Source organism: Pleurodeles waltl, unplaced genomic scaffold, assembly GCF_031143425.1.
Source record: "Pleurodeles waltl isolate 20211129_DDA unplaced genomic scaffold, aPleWal1.hap1.20221129 scaffold_72, whole genome shotgun sequence".
In the NCBI taxonomy this organism is placed as follows: domain Eukaryota; kingdom Metazoa; phylum Chordata; class Amphibia; order Caudata; family Salamandridae; genus Pleurodeles; species Pleurodeles waltl.
In genome coordinates, this window is record NW_027150393.1 from 2,395,176 (window position 1) to 2,410,846 (window position 15,671).

The window sequence follows — 15,671 nt, forward strand, 5'->3', positions numbered from 1 at the left end:
GAGCTGGCTCTGCAAGCAGAGCAAGATTTAAGGGAAGAAAATACACCTGTCAGAAGTGGGATTTGAACCCACGCCTCCATGAAGAGAGCAGAAGGCTCAGCTTCACTGAAGATCAAGCTCTCTTGAGTCTGGCGCCTTAGACCACTCGGCCATCCTGACAGCCAAAACAGTGTGCAGGTCGGACTCTTCAGTCTGCACTTGTTGATTTTGCCGCTTGCAATGTTCCTATCAAAGTCACAGCTTTAAAGGCCCCACAATATAACATGGCCAAGAAAAAAAAAAAAAAACAGAACAAGAAACAATGCACATGCACGACCACCGAGGGATGCAGATAACTTTTTAGCGTCCTGCAATAGTAAAGCACTTTTTACACAGGTCACAAGTTTTTGAAGGTCATTTCTGTCTTAGTGTGCATTGAGAGAGACTGAGGTTTTAGGGAGCAAACACAAAAGCTGCTGCTGCCAAGTGTTTCTGCCCGGTCTCAAACCGGGGACTTTTCGCGTGTGAGGCGAACGTGATAACCACTACACTACAGAAACAAGCTTGCTGATTTGACTGAAGGAGCACAGTTCCCCTCATATGTTTGCACGATTTCCTCTATACTTTATCAGCAGTTGCTCGGAATGCGAGGGGTAAGTGTGAAAATTGCAGCGGTGTCGGCCAGCATGCATACACTCAGACGTCCTGAAAAATCCCATAGCTGCGGGCAGAGGCAGACAAATATCTGATGCCTAAATGCCAGGAAGGAGAGCCTGTGAAATCATCACACAGGGCGCACTGAGAGCAAGCAGGAAGGAAGCCAAGGCATTGTAATCCATTTTTCGCCTGAGGCAAAAAATATGTTTTGCGCAACAATGCTTCGAGTAAAATGAGAAATGTTGAGGGGTTGTGTATTTTGAGCAGGATTTGATTGTTTTCCGCTAAAATGGGCTCGTCCGGGATTTGAACCCGGGACCTCTCGCACCCTAAGCGAGAATCATACCCCTAGACCAACGAGCCTGGGCACAGAAATGCAACGGCTCCGACCCTGCTCGGAGGATTGGTGACAGAGAGTGGGAGACTACATCCCAAAGCAAGAAACTGCACATGGTGCTCTCTTTTGCAGTACGACTAGAGTCATTTGCATGGTCTTCATCGAACATGACATAAAAAGCCTCTATCCTTTAGACATTTTGGCCCAGATTTACAAGAAAATGACTAAGCGCGACGCTGTGCCAAATTTGCAAGCCCCACGTGCCGTCATTTTCAAAATGCAGGAAAGCGCCGTATTTAGTAGAATACAGCGCACCCCTGTGCTTCCCCCTGCGCCAGCTCTAAATTAGCTGCTGAGCGCCAACGCAGCCGTTCTTGCACCATGGTACAAGGATGACTGCGTTGAGGGGGAAATTGTTTTTGTGCAGGAAGGGACACCTTCCTGCCCAAAAAAAAAATCTTCAATGGTGATTTGCTCTTACTTCTATGTGTGCTGCAGAATGCATCACACATAGCAAGAGCAAAAACAAGGAGAAATGAAAACATTTCTCCTCAGTGCGCCACTCTAACGACACCCCTGGGATGGCGTTGGATTTTGGCGCTGACGCAGATTTACGCCAACTCCTAAATCTGGAGCAGCATCAAAATGCTATGGTGTTGCTGTGGCACACTCCCAACAACACCCATTGCACGCCCCTTCCAGGGAACGCGCTGCGTGCTAAGGGGCCGTATTTACAAGGTGGTGTTAAGCCACAAAAAGTGGCTGAACGCCATCTTGTAAATACCGCGCAGTGCATAGTGCCACCGGGGCGTCACTAAAAGTGATGCTCCGGTGGCGATAGGGCCTTGTAAGTCTGGCACTTTATTTGCTCAAGGTGTGTGTTCTTGGTGAGGGCAGGAAAGCTATTTTCGCTCTCGTACCTTCCTTCCTTGGCTGGCTTGAATGCTGTAGGCTCAGGCTTCATTGCAAAGGTCAAACAGTGAGCAACTGACTGCCGTAAGCTGGCGCAACTCCTCTTGGTGAGCTGTGACAGATGCCCCAGGAGCGTAGTACCTCACGATGGTGAGGGATAGACACAGTCTCTTTTATCTCAGCTTGCCTGTCAGGTGAGGCAGGAAATGCAAATACTGTGAAAAAGCCCAGCGACTCGAACCAGGGACCTTTCGCATGTGAGGTGCGCATGATAACCACTACACTACACAAGCAGACACACTTGCCGGCTTGCTTCATGTGGCTATGCATTGTACTGGAACCACCACACTATGGAAACAGACACACCTGCTTGCTTTATGTGGCTATGCATTGGACTGGGATGCAAGGATGAGGGCCAATGTTCATGACGCTCAAAGCTGAGCCTTCCGGAACACAATCTCTTCCCTTGGAAGAAAGGAACTGGGATCACTTTCATTCCAAGAGGTGATTTCAGAACTGGACCCGAAATTACCATGGAGAAGCACTGTGCATTTAATGTTCCTACGAGCACTGCTGCTCCAGCACAGAAAAGCAGTTGCAAAGAAATCTTGCATACCTTCATGATGCTGAACCGTCTCGACGCCAGTATAAAGCATGTATTGCATTGCAACATGACATCTTACAAGAGTGAAAAGCAGAAATACTCCTGTTTAAAACACAGACTGAACCTCTAAAGGTAGGGGTTTGTCTGGGATTTGAACCGAGGTCCTCTCACACCCGAAGCGAGAATCATACCCCTATACCAACTAGACTGCCGCTGCATAGTCATTTGAAACATCTTCTGAAGCGTCTTTCAGAAAAGCAGGGCCATTTGGAGGCTCTCTCTCTCTAAGCGTGCCATAGCAATTGATGTTTTCTGTCAAGGATTTTTTGTTTGTCTCTAGCAAGGCAAGAGGTAGTCAAAATGCCCTGTGCCAGTGAGCCGAACTAGGGGACTGATGTGAAAAGCAGACCCTTTCTGGTAGTTGTAACCCGCTGCTAGTCATGGACCCTTGCACCTTAGATTTCCCAACCAGAAGCACTGAAGGGCCTGCTAGCTCTTGAGCCAGAGGAGCATGCCTCTTGGATTCAAGCACACTTGCTCGGTCAGCGCTCGATCAGGCTCGATCAGGCGAGATTTATATTAGTGGCTCATAGGCCTGAAACACTCACCTGGGAGACGCAGGGTGGCTGATTTCCCGGAATGGCCCTTGATGGGGAAATCACCTCCTTTCCCCCGCCTCATTTCAGAATTGTGTGCTAGTCGCAAGACAGTGTTCAGGGGTTCATGGGTACTGCCTACTCCCAGCTGCCTCTCTGTCTTCTTCATGTAAATTGCAAGTCACGAGGAGGCACCATTGCCAATATGCTCCGCCCACCTAACCAAGAAACCTAGTTTGAGCTTGTCTGCCTGTGTTGTTGCAGGGGCAGAGTCTTCTTTGCCCAAAAGGTGGCAGGAGAGCCTCACTTCAAACGATAGAATCAACTGCTTAAGTAGAAACCAGCATGGTAGTTACTGTCATAAAGTGCAGCTCTAACAGAAGGTGTGCCTGAGACGCCCCTTCCAGTAATACACAGAATTTTGATTGAGGGCCCAGCCGATGGGTTGGTGGATTTCTCCTCACATGCCACAGCAGCTTCCAAAGATAGTGGTGTGAGGAGCTGGCTCTGCAAGCAGAGCAAGATTTAAGGGAAGAAAATACACCTGTCAGAAGTGGGATTTGAACCCACGCCTCCATGAAGAGACCAGAAGGCTCAGCTTCACTGAAGATCAAGCTCTCTTGAGTCTGGCGCCTTAGACCACTCGGCCATCCTGACAGCCAAAACAGTGTGCAGGTCGGACTCTTCAGTCTGCACTTGTTGATTTTGCCGCTTGCAATGTTCCTATCAAAGTCACAGCTTTAAAGGCCCCACAATATAACATGGCCAAGAAAAAAAAAAAAAAACAGAACAAGAAACAATGCACATGCACGACCACCGAGGGATGCAGATAACTTTTTAGCGTCCTGCAATAGTAAAGCACGTTTTACACAGGTCACAAGTTTTTAAAGGTCATTTCTGTCTAAGTGTGCATTGAGAGAGACTGAGGTTTTAGGGAGCAAACACAAAAGCTGCTGCTGCCAAGTGTTTCTGCCCGGTCTCAAACCGGGGACTTTTCGCGTGTGAGGCGAACGTGATAACCACTACACTACAGAAACAAGCTTGCTGATTTGACTGAAGGAGCACAGTTCCCCTCATATGTTTGCACGATTTCCTCTATACTTTATCAGCAGTTGCTCGGAATGCGAGGGGTAAGTGTGAAAATTGCAGCGGTGTCGGCCAGCATGCATACACTCAGACGTCCTGAAAAATCCCATAGCTGCGGGCAGAGACAGACAAATATCTGATGCCTAAATGCCAGGAAGGAGAGCCTGTGAAATCATCACACAGGGCGCACTGAGAGCAAGCAGGAAGGAAGCCAAGGCATTGTAATCCATTTTTCGCCTGAGGCAAAAAATATGTTTTGCGCAACAATGCTTCGAGTAAAATGAGAAATGTTGAGGGGTTGTGTATTTTGAGCAGGATTTGATTGTTTTCCGCTAAAATGGGCTCGTCCGGGATTTGAACCCGGGACCTCTCGCACCCTAAGCGAGAATCATACCCCTAGACCAACGAGCCTGGGCACAGAAATGCAACGGCTCCGACCCTGCTCGGAGGATTGGTGACAGAGAGTGGGAGACTACATCCCAAAGCAAGAAACTGCACATGGTGCTCTCTTTTGCAGTACGACTAGAGTCATTTGCATGGTCTTCATCGAACATGACATAAAAAGCCTCTATCCTTTAGACATTTTGGCCCAGATTTACAAGAAAATGACTAAGCGCGACGCTGTGCCAAATTTGCAAGCCCCACGTGCCGTCATTTTCAAAATGCAGGAAAGCGCCGTATTTAGTAGAATACAGCGCACCCCTGTGCTTCCCCCTGCGCCAGCTCTAAATTAGCTGCTGAGCGCCAACGCAGCCGTTCTTGCACCATGGTACAAGGATGACTGCGTTGAGGGGGAAATTGTTTTTGTGCAGGAAGGGACACCTTCCTGCCCAAAAAAAAAATCTTCAATGGTGATTTGCTCTTACTTCTATGTGTGCTGCAGAATGCATCACACATAGCAAGAGCAAAAACAAGGAGAAATGAAAACATTTCTCCTCAGTGCGCCACTCTAACGACACCCCTGGGATGGCGTTGGATTTTGGCGCTGACGCAGATTTACGCCAACTCCTAAATCTGGAGCAGCATCAAAATGCTATGGTGTTGCTGTGGCACACTCCCAACAACACCCATTGCACGCCCCTTCCAGGGAACGCCCTGCGTGCTAAGGGGCCGTATTTACAAGGTGGTGTTAAGCCACAAAAAGTGGCTGAACGCCATCTTGTAAATACCGCGCAGTGCATAGTGCCACCGGGGCGTCACTAAAAGTGATGCTCCGGTGGCGATAGGGCCTTGTAAGTCTGGCACTTTATTTGCTCAAGGTGTGTGTTCTTGGTGAGGGCAGGAAAGCTATTTTCGCTCTCGTACCTTCCTTCCTTGGCTGGCTTGAATGCTGTAGGCTCAGGCTTCATTGCAAAGGTCAAACAGTGAGCAACTGACTGCCGTAAGCTGGCGCAACTCCTCTTGGTGAGCTGTGACAGATGCCCCAGGAGCGTAGTACCTCACGATGGTGAGGGATAGACACAGTCTCTTTTATCTCAGCTTGCCTGTCAGGTGAGGCAGGAAATGCAAATACTGTGAAAAAGCCCAGCGACTCGAACCAGGGACCTTTCGCATGTGAGGTGCGCATGATAACCACTACACTACACAAGCAGACACACTTGCCGGCTTGCTTCATGTGGCTATGCATTGTACTGGAACCACCACACTATGGAAACAGACACACCTGCTTGCTTTATGTGGCTATGCATTGGACTGGGATGCAAGGATGAGGGCCAATGTTCATGACGCTCAAAGCTGAGCCTTCCGGAACACAATCTCTTCCCTTGGAAGAAAGGAACTGGGATCACTTTCATTCCAAGAGGTGATTTCAGAACTGGACCCGAAATTACCATGGAGAAGCACTGTGCATTTAATGTTCCTACGAGCACTGCTGCTCCAGCACAGAAAAGCAGTTGCAAAGAAATCTCGCATACCTTCATGATGCTGAACCGTCTCGACGCCAGTATAAAGCATGTATTGCATTGCAACATGACATCTTACAAGAGTGAAAAGCAGAAATACTCCTGTTTAAAACACAGACTGAACCTCTAAAGGTAGGGGTTTGTCTGGGATTTGAACCGAGGTCCTCTCACACCCGAAGCGAGAATCATACCCCTATACCAACTAGACTGCCGCTGCATAGTCATTTGAAACATCTTCTGAAGCGTCTTTCAGAAAAGCAGGGCCATTTGGAGGCTCTCTCTCTCTAAGCGTGCCATAGCAATTGATGTTTTCTGTCAAGGATTTTTTGTTTGTCTCTAGCAAGGCAAGAGGTAGTCAAAATGCCCTGTGCCAGTGAGCTGAACTAGGGGACTGATGTGAAAAGCAGACCCTTTCTGGTAGTTGTAACCCGCTGCTAGTCATGGACCCTTGCACCTTAGATTTCCCAACCAGAAGCACTGAAGGGCCTGCTAGCTCTTGAGCCAGAGGAGCATGCCTCTTGGATTCAAGCACACTTGCTCGGTCAGCGCTCGATCAGGCTCGATCAGGCGAGATTTATATTAGTGGCTCATAGGCCTGAAACACTCACCTGGGAGACGCAGGGTGGCTGATTTCCCGGAATGGCCCTTGATGGGGAAATCACCTCCTTTCCCCCGCCTCATTTCAGAATTGTGTGCTAGTCGCAAGACAGTGTTCAGGGGTTCATGGGTACTGCCTACTCCCAGCTGCCTCTCTGTCTTCTTCATGTAAATTGCAAGTCACGAGGAGGCACCATTGCCAATATGCTCCGCCCACCTAACCAAGAAACCTAGTTTGAGCTTGTCTGCCTGTGTTGTTGCAGGGGCAGAGTCTTCTTTGCCCAAAAGGTGGCAGGAGAGCCTCACTTCAAACGATAGAATCAACTGCTTAAGTAGAAACCAGCATGGTAGTTACTGTCATAAAGTGCAGCTCTAACAGAAGGTGTGCCTGAGACGCCCCTTCCAGTAATACACAGAATTTTGATTGAGGGCCCAACCGATGGGTTGGTGGATTTCTCCTCACATGCCACAGCAGCTTCCAAAGATAGTGGTGTGAGGAGCTGGCTCTGCAAGCAGAGCAAGATTTAAGGGAAGAAAATACACCTGTCAGAAGTGGGATTTGAACCCACGCCTCCATGAAGAGACCAGAAGGCTCAGCTTCACTGAAGATCAAGCTCTCTTGAGTCTGGCGCCTTAGACCACTCGGCCATCCTGACAGCCAAAACAGTGTGCAGGTCGGACTCTTCAGTCTGCACTTGTTGATTTTGCCGCTTGCAATGTTCCTATCAAAGTCACAGCTTTAAAGGCCCCACAATATAACATGGCCAAGAAAAAAAAAAAAAAACAGAACAAGAAACAATGCACATGCACGACCACCGAGGGATGCAGATAACTTTTTAGCGTCCTGCAATAGTAAAGCACGTTTTACACAGGTCACAAGTTTTTAAAGGTCATTTCTGTCTAAGTGTGCATTGAGAGAGACTGAGGTTTTAGGGAGCAAACACAAAAGCTGCTGCTGCCAAGTGTTTCTGCCCGGTCTCAAACCGGGGACTTTTCGCGTGTGAGGCGAACGTGATAACCACTACACTACAGAAACAAGCTTGCTGATTTGACTGAAGGAGCACAGTTCCCCTCATATGTTTGCTCGATTTCCTCTATACTTTATCAGCAGTTGCTCGGAATGCGAGGGGTAAGTGTGAAAATTGCAGCGGTGTCGGCCAGCATGCATACACTCAGACGTCCTGAAAAATCCCATAGCTGCGGGCAGAGACAGACAAATATCTGATGCCTAAATGCCAGGAAGGAGAGCCTGTGAAATCATCACACAGGGCGCACTGAGAGCAAGCAGGAAGGAAGCCAAGGCATTGTAATCCATTTTTCGCCTGAGGCAAAAAATATGTTTTGCGCAACAATGCTTCGAGTAAAATGAGAAATGTTGAGGGGTTGTGTATTTTGAGCTCTATTTGATTGTTTTCCGCTAAAATGGGCTCGTCCGGGATTTGAACCCGGGACCTCTCGCACCCTAAGCGAGAATCATACCCCTAGACCAACGAGCCTGGGCACAGAAATGCAATGGCTCCGACCCTGCTCGGAGGATTGGTGACAGAGAGTGGGAGACTACATCCCAAAGCAAGAAACTGCACATGGTGCTCTCTTTTGCAGTACGACTAGAGTCATTTGCATGGTCTTCATCGAACATGACATAAAAAGCCTCTATCCTTTAGACATTTTGGCCCAGATTTACAAGAAAATGACTAAGCGCGACGCTGTGCCAAATTTGCAAGCCCCACGTGCCGTCATTTTCAAAATGCAGGAAAGCGCCGTATTTAGTAGAATACAGCGCACCCCTGTGCTTCCCCCTGCGCCAGCTCTAAATTAGCTGCTGAGCGCCAACGCAGCCGTTCTTGCACCATGGTACAAGGATGACTGCGTTGAGGGGGAAATTGTTTTTGTGCAGGAAGGGACACCTTCCTGCCCAAAAAAAAAATCTTCAATGGTGATTTGCTCTTACTTCTATGTGTGCTGCAGAATGCATCACACATAGCAAGAGCAAAAACAAGGAGAAATGAAAACATTTCTCCTCAGTGCGCCACTCTAACGACACCCCTGGGATGGCGTTGGATTTTGGCGCTGACGCAGATTTACGCCAACTCCTAAATCTGGAGCAGCATCAAAATGCTATGGTGTTGCTGTGGCACACTCCCAACAACACCCATTGCACGCCCCTTCCAGGGAACGCGCTGCGTGCTAAGGGGCCGTATTTACAAGGTGGTGTTAAGCCACAAAAAGTGGCTGAACGCCATCTTGTAAATACCACGCAGTGCATAGTGCCACCGGGGCGTCACTAAAAGTGAGGCTCCGGTGGCGATAGGGCCTTGTAAGTCTGGCACTTTATTTGCTCAAGGTGTGTGTTCTTGGTGAGGGCAGGAAAGCTATTTTCGCTCTCGTACCTTCCTTCCTTGGCTGGCTTGAATGCTGTAGGCTCAGGCTTCATTGCAAAGGTCAAACAGTGAGCAACTGACTGCCGTAAGCTGGCGCAACTCCTCTTGGTGAGCTGTGACAGATGCCCCAGGAGCGTAGTACCTCACGATGGTGAGGGATAGACACAGTCTCTTTTATCTCAGCTTGCCTGTCAGGTGAGGCAGGAAATGCAAATACTGTGAAAAAGCCCAGCGACTCGAACCAGGGACCTTTCGCATGTGAGGTGCGCATGATAACCACTACACTACACAAGCAGACACACTTGCCGGCTTGCTTCATGTGGCTATGCATTGTACTGGAACCACCACACTATGGAAACAGACACACCTGCTTGCTTTATGTGGCTATGCATTGGACTGGGATGCAAGGATGAGGGCCAATGTTCATGACGCTCAAAGCTGAGCCTTCCGGAACACAATCTCTTCCCTTGGAAGAAAGGAACTGGGATCACTTTCATTCCAAGAGGTGATTTCAGAACTGGACCCGAAATTACCATGGAGAAGCACTGTGCATTTAATGTTCCTACGAGCACTGCTGCTCCAGCACAGAAAAGCAGTTGCAAAGAAATCTCGCATACCTTCATGATGCTGAACCGTCTCGACGCCAGTATAAAGCATGTATTGCATTGCAACATGACATCTTACAAGAGTGAAAAGCAGAAATACTCCTGTTTAAAACACAGACTGAACCTCTAAAGGTAGGGGTTTGTCTGGGATTTGAACCGAGGTCCTCTCACACCCGAAGCGAGAATCATACCCCTATACCAACTAGACTGCCGCTGCATAGTCATTTGAAACATCTTCTGAAGCGTCTTTCAGAAAAGCAGGGCCATTTGGAGGCTCTCTCTCTCTAAGCGTGCCATAGCAATTGATGTTTTCTGTCAAGGATTTTTTGTTTGTCTCTAGCAAGGCAAGAGGTAGTCAAAATGCCCTGTGCCAGTGAGCTGAACTAGGGGACTGATGTGAAAAGCAGACCCTTTCTGGTAGTTGTAACCCGCTGCTAGTCATGGACCCTTGCACCTTAGATTTCCCAACCAGAAGCACTGAAGGGCCTGCTAGCTCTTGAGCCAGAGGAGCATGCCTCTTGGATTCAAGCACACTTGCTCGGTCAGCGCTCGATCAGGCTCGATCAGGCGAGATTTATATTAGTGGCTCATAGGCCTGAAACACTCACCTGGGAGACGCAGGGTGGCTGATTTCCCGGAATGGCCCTTGATGGGGAAATCACCTCCTTTCCCCCGCCTCATTTCAGAATTGTGTGCTAGTCGCAAGACAGTGTTCAGGGGTTCATGGGTACTGCCTACTCCCAGCTGCCTCTCTGTCTTCTTCATGTAAATTGCAAGTCACGAGGAGGCACCATTGCCAATATGCTCCGCCCACCTAACCAAGAAACCTAGTTTGAGCTTGTCTGCCTGTGTTGTTGCAGGGGCAGAGTCTTCTTTGCCCAAAAGGTGGCAGGAGAGCCTCACTTCAAACGATAGAATCAACTGCTTAAGTAGAAACCAGCATGGTAGTTACTGTCATAAAGTGCAGCTCTAACAGAAGGTGTGCCTGAGACGCCCCTTCCAGTAATACACAGAATTTTGATTGAGGGCCCAGCCGATGGGTTGGTGGATTTCTCCTCACATGCCACAGCAGCTTCCAAAGATAGTGGTGTGAGGAGCTGGCTCTGCAAGCAGAGCAAGATTTAAGGGAAGAAAATACACCTGTCAGAAGTGGGATTTGAACCCACGCCTCCATGAAGAGACCAGAAGGCTCAGCTTCACTGAAGATCAAGCTCTCTTGAGTCTGGCGCCTTAGACCACTCGGCCATCCTGACAGCCAAAACAGTGTGCAGGTCGGACTCTTCAGTCTGCACTTGTTGATTTTGCCGCTTGCAATGTTCCTATCAAAGTCACAGCTTTAAAGGCCCCACAATATAACATGGCCAAGAAAAAAAAAAAAAAACAGAACAAGAAACAATGCACATGCACGACCACCGAGGGATGCAGATAACTTTTTAGCGTCCTTCAATAGTAAAGCACGTTTTACACAGGTCACAAGTTTTTAAAGGTCATTTCTGTCTAAGTGTGCATTGAGAGAGACTGAGGTTTTAGGGAGCAAACACAAAAGCTGCTGCTGCCAAGTGTTTCTGCCCGGTCTCAAACCGGGGACTTTTCACGTGTGAGGCGAACGTGATAACCACTACACTACAGAAACAAGCTTGCTGATTTGACTGAAGGAGCACAGTTCCCCTCATATGTTTGCACGATTTCCTCTATACTTTATCAGCAGTTGCTCGGAATGCGAGGGGTAAGTGTGAAAATTGCAGCGGTGTCGGCCAGCATGCATACACTCAGACGTCCTGAAAAATCCCATAGCTGCGGGCAGAGGCAGACAAATATCTGATGCCTAAATGCCAGGAAGGAGAGCCTGTGAAATCATCACACAGGGCGCACTGAGAGCAAGCAGGAAGGAAGCCAAGGCATTGTAATCCATTTTTCGCCTGAGGCAAAAAATATGTTTTGCGCAACAATGCTTCGAGTAAAATGAGAAATGTTGAGGGGTTGTGTATTTTGAGCAGGATTTGATTGTTTTCCGCTAAAATGGGCTCGTCCGGGATTTGAACCCGGGACCTCTCGCACCCTAAGCGAGAATCATACCCCTAGACCAACGAGCCTGGGCACAGAAATGCAACGGCTCCGACCCTGCTCGGAGGATTGGTGACAGAGAGTGGGAGACTACATCCCAAAGCAAGAAACTGCACATGGTGCTCTCTTTTGCAGTACGACTAGAGTCATTTGCATGGTCTTCATCGAACATGACATAAAAAGCCTCTATCCTTTAGACATTTTGGCCCAGATTTACAAGAAAATGACTAAGCGCGACGCTGTGCCAAATTTGCAAGCCCCACGTGCCGTCATTTTCAAAATGCAGGAAAGCGCCGTATTTAGTAGAATACAGCGCACCCCTGTGCTTCCCCCTGCGCCAGCTCTAAATTAGCTGCTGAGCGCCAACGCAGCCGTTCTTGCACCATGGTACAAGGATGACTGCGTTGAGGGGGAAATTGTTTTTGTGCAGGAAGGGACACCTTCCTGCCCAAAAAAAAAATCTTCAATGGTGATTTGCTCTTACTTCTATGTGTGCTGCAGAATGCATCACACATAGCAAGAGCAAAAACAAGGAGAAATGAAAACATTTCTCCTCAGTGCGCCACTCTAACGACACCCCTGGGATGGCGTTGGATTTTGGCGCTGATGCAGATTTACGCCAACTCCTAAATCTGGAGCAGCATCAAAATGCTATGGTGTTGCTGTGGCACACTCCCAACAACACCCATTGCACGCCCCTTCCAGGGAACGCGCTGCGTGCTAAGGGGCCGTATTTACAAGGTGGTGTTAAGCCACAAAAAGTGGCTGAACGCCATCTTGTAAATACCGCGCAGTGCATAGTGCCACCGGGGCGTCACTAAAAGTGATGCTCCGGTGGCGATAGGGCCTTGTAAGTCTGGCACTTTATTTGCTCAAGGTGTGTGTTCTTGGTGAGGGCAGGAAAGCTATTTTCGCTCTCGTACCTTCCTTCCTTGGCTGGCTTGAATGCTGTAGGCTCAGGCTTCATTGCAAAGGTCAAACAGTGAGCAACTGACTGCCGTAAGCTGGCGCAACTCCTCTTGGTGAGCTGTGACAGATGCCCCAGGAGCGTAGTACCTCACGATGGTGAGGGATAGACACAGTCTCTTTTATCTCAGCTTGCCTGTCAGGTGAGGCAGGAAATGCAAATACTGTGAAAAAGCCCAGCGACTCGAACCAGGGACCTTTCGCATGTGAGGTGCGCATGATAACCACTACACTACACAAGCAGACACACTTGCCGGCTTGCTTCATGTGGCTATGCATTGTACTGGAACCACCACACTATGGAAACAGACACACCTGCTTGCTTTATGTGGCTATGCATTGGACTGGGATGCAAGGATGAGGGCCAATGTTCATGACGCTCAAAGCTGAGCCTTCCGGAACACAATCTCTTCCCTTGGAAGAAAGGAACTGGGATCACTTTCATTCCAAGAGGTGATTTCAGAACTGGACCCGAAATTACCATGGAGAAGCACTGTGCATTTAATGTTCCTACGAGCACTGCTGCTCCAGCACAGAAAAGCAGTTGCAAAGAAATCTCGCATACCTTCATGATGCTGAACCGTCTCGACGCCAGTATAAAGCATGTATTGCATTGCAACATGACATCTTACAAGAGTGAAAAGCAGAAATACTCCTGTTTAAAACACAGACTGAACCTCTAAAGGTAGGGGTTTGTCTGGGATTTGAACCGAGGTCCTCTCACACCCGAAGCGAGAATCATACCCCTATACCAACTAGACTGCCGCTGCATAGTCATTTGAAACATCTTCTGAAGCGTCTTTCAGAAAAGCAGGGCCATTTGGAGGCTCTCTCTCTCTAAGCGTGCCATAGCAATTGATGTTTTCTGTCAAGGATTTTTTGTTTGTCTCTAGCAAGGCAAGAGGTAGTCAAAATGCCCTGTGCCAGTGAGCTGAACTAGGGGACTGATGTGAAAAGCAGACCCTTTCTGGTAGTTGTAACCCGCTGCTAGTCATGGACCCTTGCACCTTAGATTTCCCAACCAGAAGCACTGAAGGGCCTGCTAGCTCTTGAGCCAGAGGAGCATGCCTCTTGGATTCAAGCACACTTGCTCGGTCAGCGCTCGATCAGGCGAGATTTATATTAGTGGCTCATAGGCCTGAAACACTCACCTGGGAGACGCAGGGTGGCTGATTTCCCGGAATGGCCCTTGATGGGGAAATCACCTCCTTTCCCCCGCCTCATTTCAGAATTGTGTGCTAGTCGCAAGACAGTGTTCAGGGGTTCATGGGTACTGCCTACTCCCAGCTGCCTCTCTGTCTTCTTCATGTAAATTGCAAGTCACGAGGAGGCACCATTGCCAATATGCTCCGCCCACCTAACCAAGAAACCTAGTTTGAGCTTGTCTGCCTGTGTTGTTGCAGGGGCAGAGTCTTCTTTGCCCAAAAGGTGGCAGGAGAGCCTCACTTCAAACGATAGAATCAACTGCTTAAGTAGAAACCAGCATGGTAGTTACTGTCATAAAGTGCAGCTCTAACAGAAGGTGTGCCTGAGACGCCCCTTCCAGTAATACACAGAATTTTGATTGAGGGCCCAGCCGATGGGTTGGTGGATTTCTCCTCACATGCCACAGCAGCTTCCAAAGATAGTGGTGTGAGGAGCTGGCTCTGCAAGCAGAGCAAGATTTAAGGGAAGAAAATACACCTGTCAGAAGTGGGATTTGAACCCACGCCTCCATGAAGAGACCAGAAGGCTCAGCTTCACTAAAGATCAAGCTCTCTTGAGTCTGGCGCCTTAGACCACTCGGCCATCCTGACAGCCAAAACAGTGTGCAGGTCGGACTCTTCAGTCTGCACTTGTTGATTTTGCCGCTTGCAATGTTCCTATCAAAGTCACAGCTTTAAAGGCCCCACAATATAACATGGCCAAGAAAAAAAAAAAAAAACAGAACAAGAAACAATGCACATGCACGACCACCGAGGGATGCAGATAACTTTTTAGCGTCCTGCAATAGTAAAGCACGTTTTACACAGGTCACAAGTTTTTAAAGGTCATTTCTGTCTAAGTGTGCATTGAGAGAGACTGAGGTTTTAGGGAGCAAACACAAAAGCTGCTGCTGCCAAGTGTTTCTGCCCGGTCTCAAACCGGGGACTTTTCGCGTGTGAGGCGAACGTGATAACCACTACACTACAGAAACAAGCTTGCTGATTTGACTGAAGGAGCACAGTTCCCCTCATATGTTTGCACTATTTCCTCTATACTTTATCAGCAGTTGCTCGGAATGCGAGGGGTAAGTGTGAAAATTGCAGCGGTGTCGGCCAGCATGCATACACTCAGACGTCCTGAAAAATCCCATAGCTGCGGGCAGAGACAGACAAATATCTGATGCCTAAATGCCAGGAAGGAGAGCCTGTGAAATCATCACACAGGGCGCACTGAGAGCAAGCAGGAAGGAAGCCAAGGCATTGTAATCCATTTTTCGCCTGAGGCAAAAAATATGTTTTGCGCAACAATGCTTCGAGTAAAATGAGAAATGTTGAGGGGTTGTGTATTTTGAGCAGGATTTGATTGTTTTCCGCTAAAATGGGCTCGTCCGGGATTTGAACCCGGGACCTCTCGCACCCTAAGCGAGAATCATACCCCTAGACCAACGAGCCTGGGCACAGAAATGCAATGGCTCCGACCCTGCTCGGAGGATTGGTGACAGAGAGTGGGAGACTACATCCCAAAGCAAGAAACTGCACATGGTGCTCTCTTTTGCAGTACGACTAGAGTCATTTGCATGGTCTTCATCGAACATGACATAAAAAGCCTCTATCCTTTAGACATTTTGGCCCAGATTTACAAGAAAATGACTAAGCGCGACGCTGTGCCAAATTTGCAAGCCCCACGTGCCGTCATTTTCAAAATGCAGGAAAGCGCCGTATTTAGTAGAATACAGCGCACCCCTGTGCTTCCCCCTGCGCCAGCTCTAAATTAGCTGCTGAGCGCCAACGCAGCCGTTCTT

At 48.6% G+C, this 15,671-nt stretch overlaps 5 non-coding genes across 5 annotated transcripts; all 5 read right to left on the bottom strand.

Annotated features, from left to right (window-relative positions):
* Window positions 1–927: 927 nt before the first annotated feature.
* TRNAP-AGG (transfer RNA proline (anticodon AGG)) lies at window positions 928–999 on the bottom strand. The gene has a single exon. It is a non-coding gene; the product is annotated as a tRNA-Pro (tRNA).
* A 3,511-nt stretch (window positions 1,000–4,510) lies between these two features.
* On the bottom strand, window positions 4,511–4,582 carry TRNAP-AGG (transfer RNA proline (anticodon AGG)). The gene has a single exon. It is a non-coding gene; the product is annotated as a tRNA-Pro (tRNA).
* Window positions 4,583–8,093: 3,511 nt separating this feature from the next.
* TRNAP-AGG (transfer RNA proline (anticodon AGG)) lies at window positions 8,094–8,165 on the bottom strand. The gene has a single exon. It is a non-coding gene; the product is annotated as a tRNA-Pro (tRNA).
* Window positions 8,166–11,676: 3,511 nt separating this feature from the next.
* TRNAP-AGG (transfer RNA proline (anticodon AGG)) lies at window positions 11,677–11,748 on the bottom strand. The gene has a single exon. It is a non-coding gene; the product is annotated as a tRNA-Pro (tRNA).
* Window positions 11,749–15,249: 3,501 nt separating this feature from the next.
* TRNAP-AGG (transfer RNA proline (anticodon AGG)) lies at window positions 15,250–15,321 on the bottom strand. Its single transcript has one exon. It is a non-coding gene; the product is annotated as a tRNA-Pro (tRNA).
* Window positions 15,322–15,671: the final 350 nt, after the last annotated feature.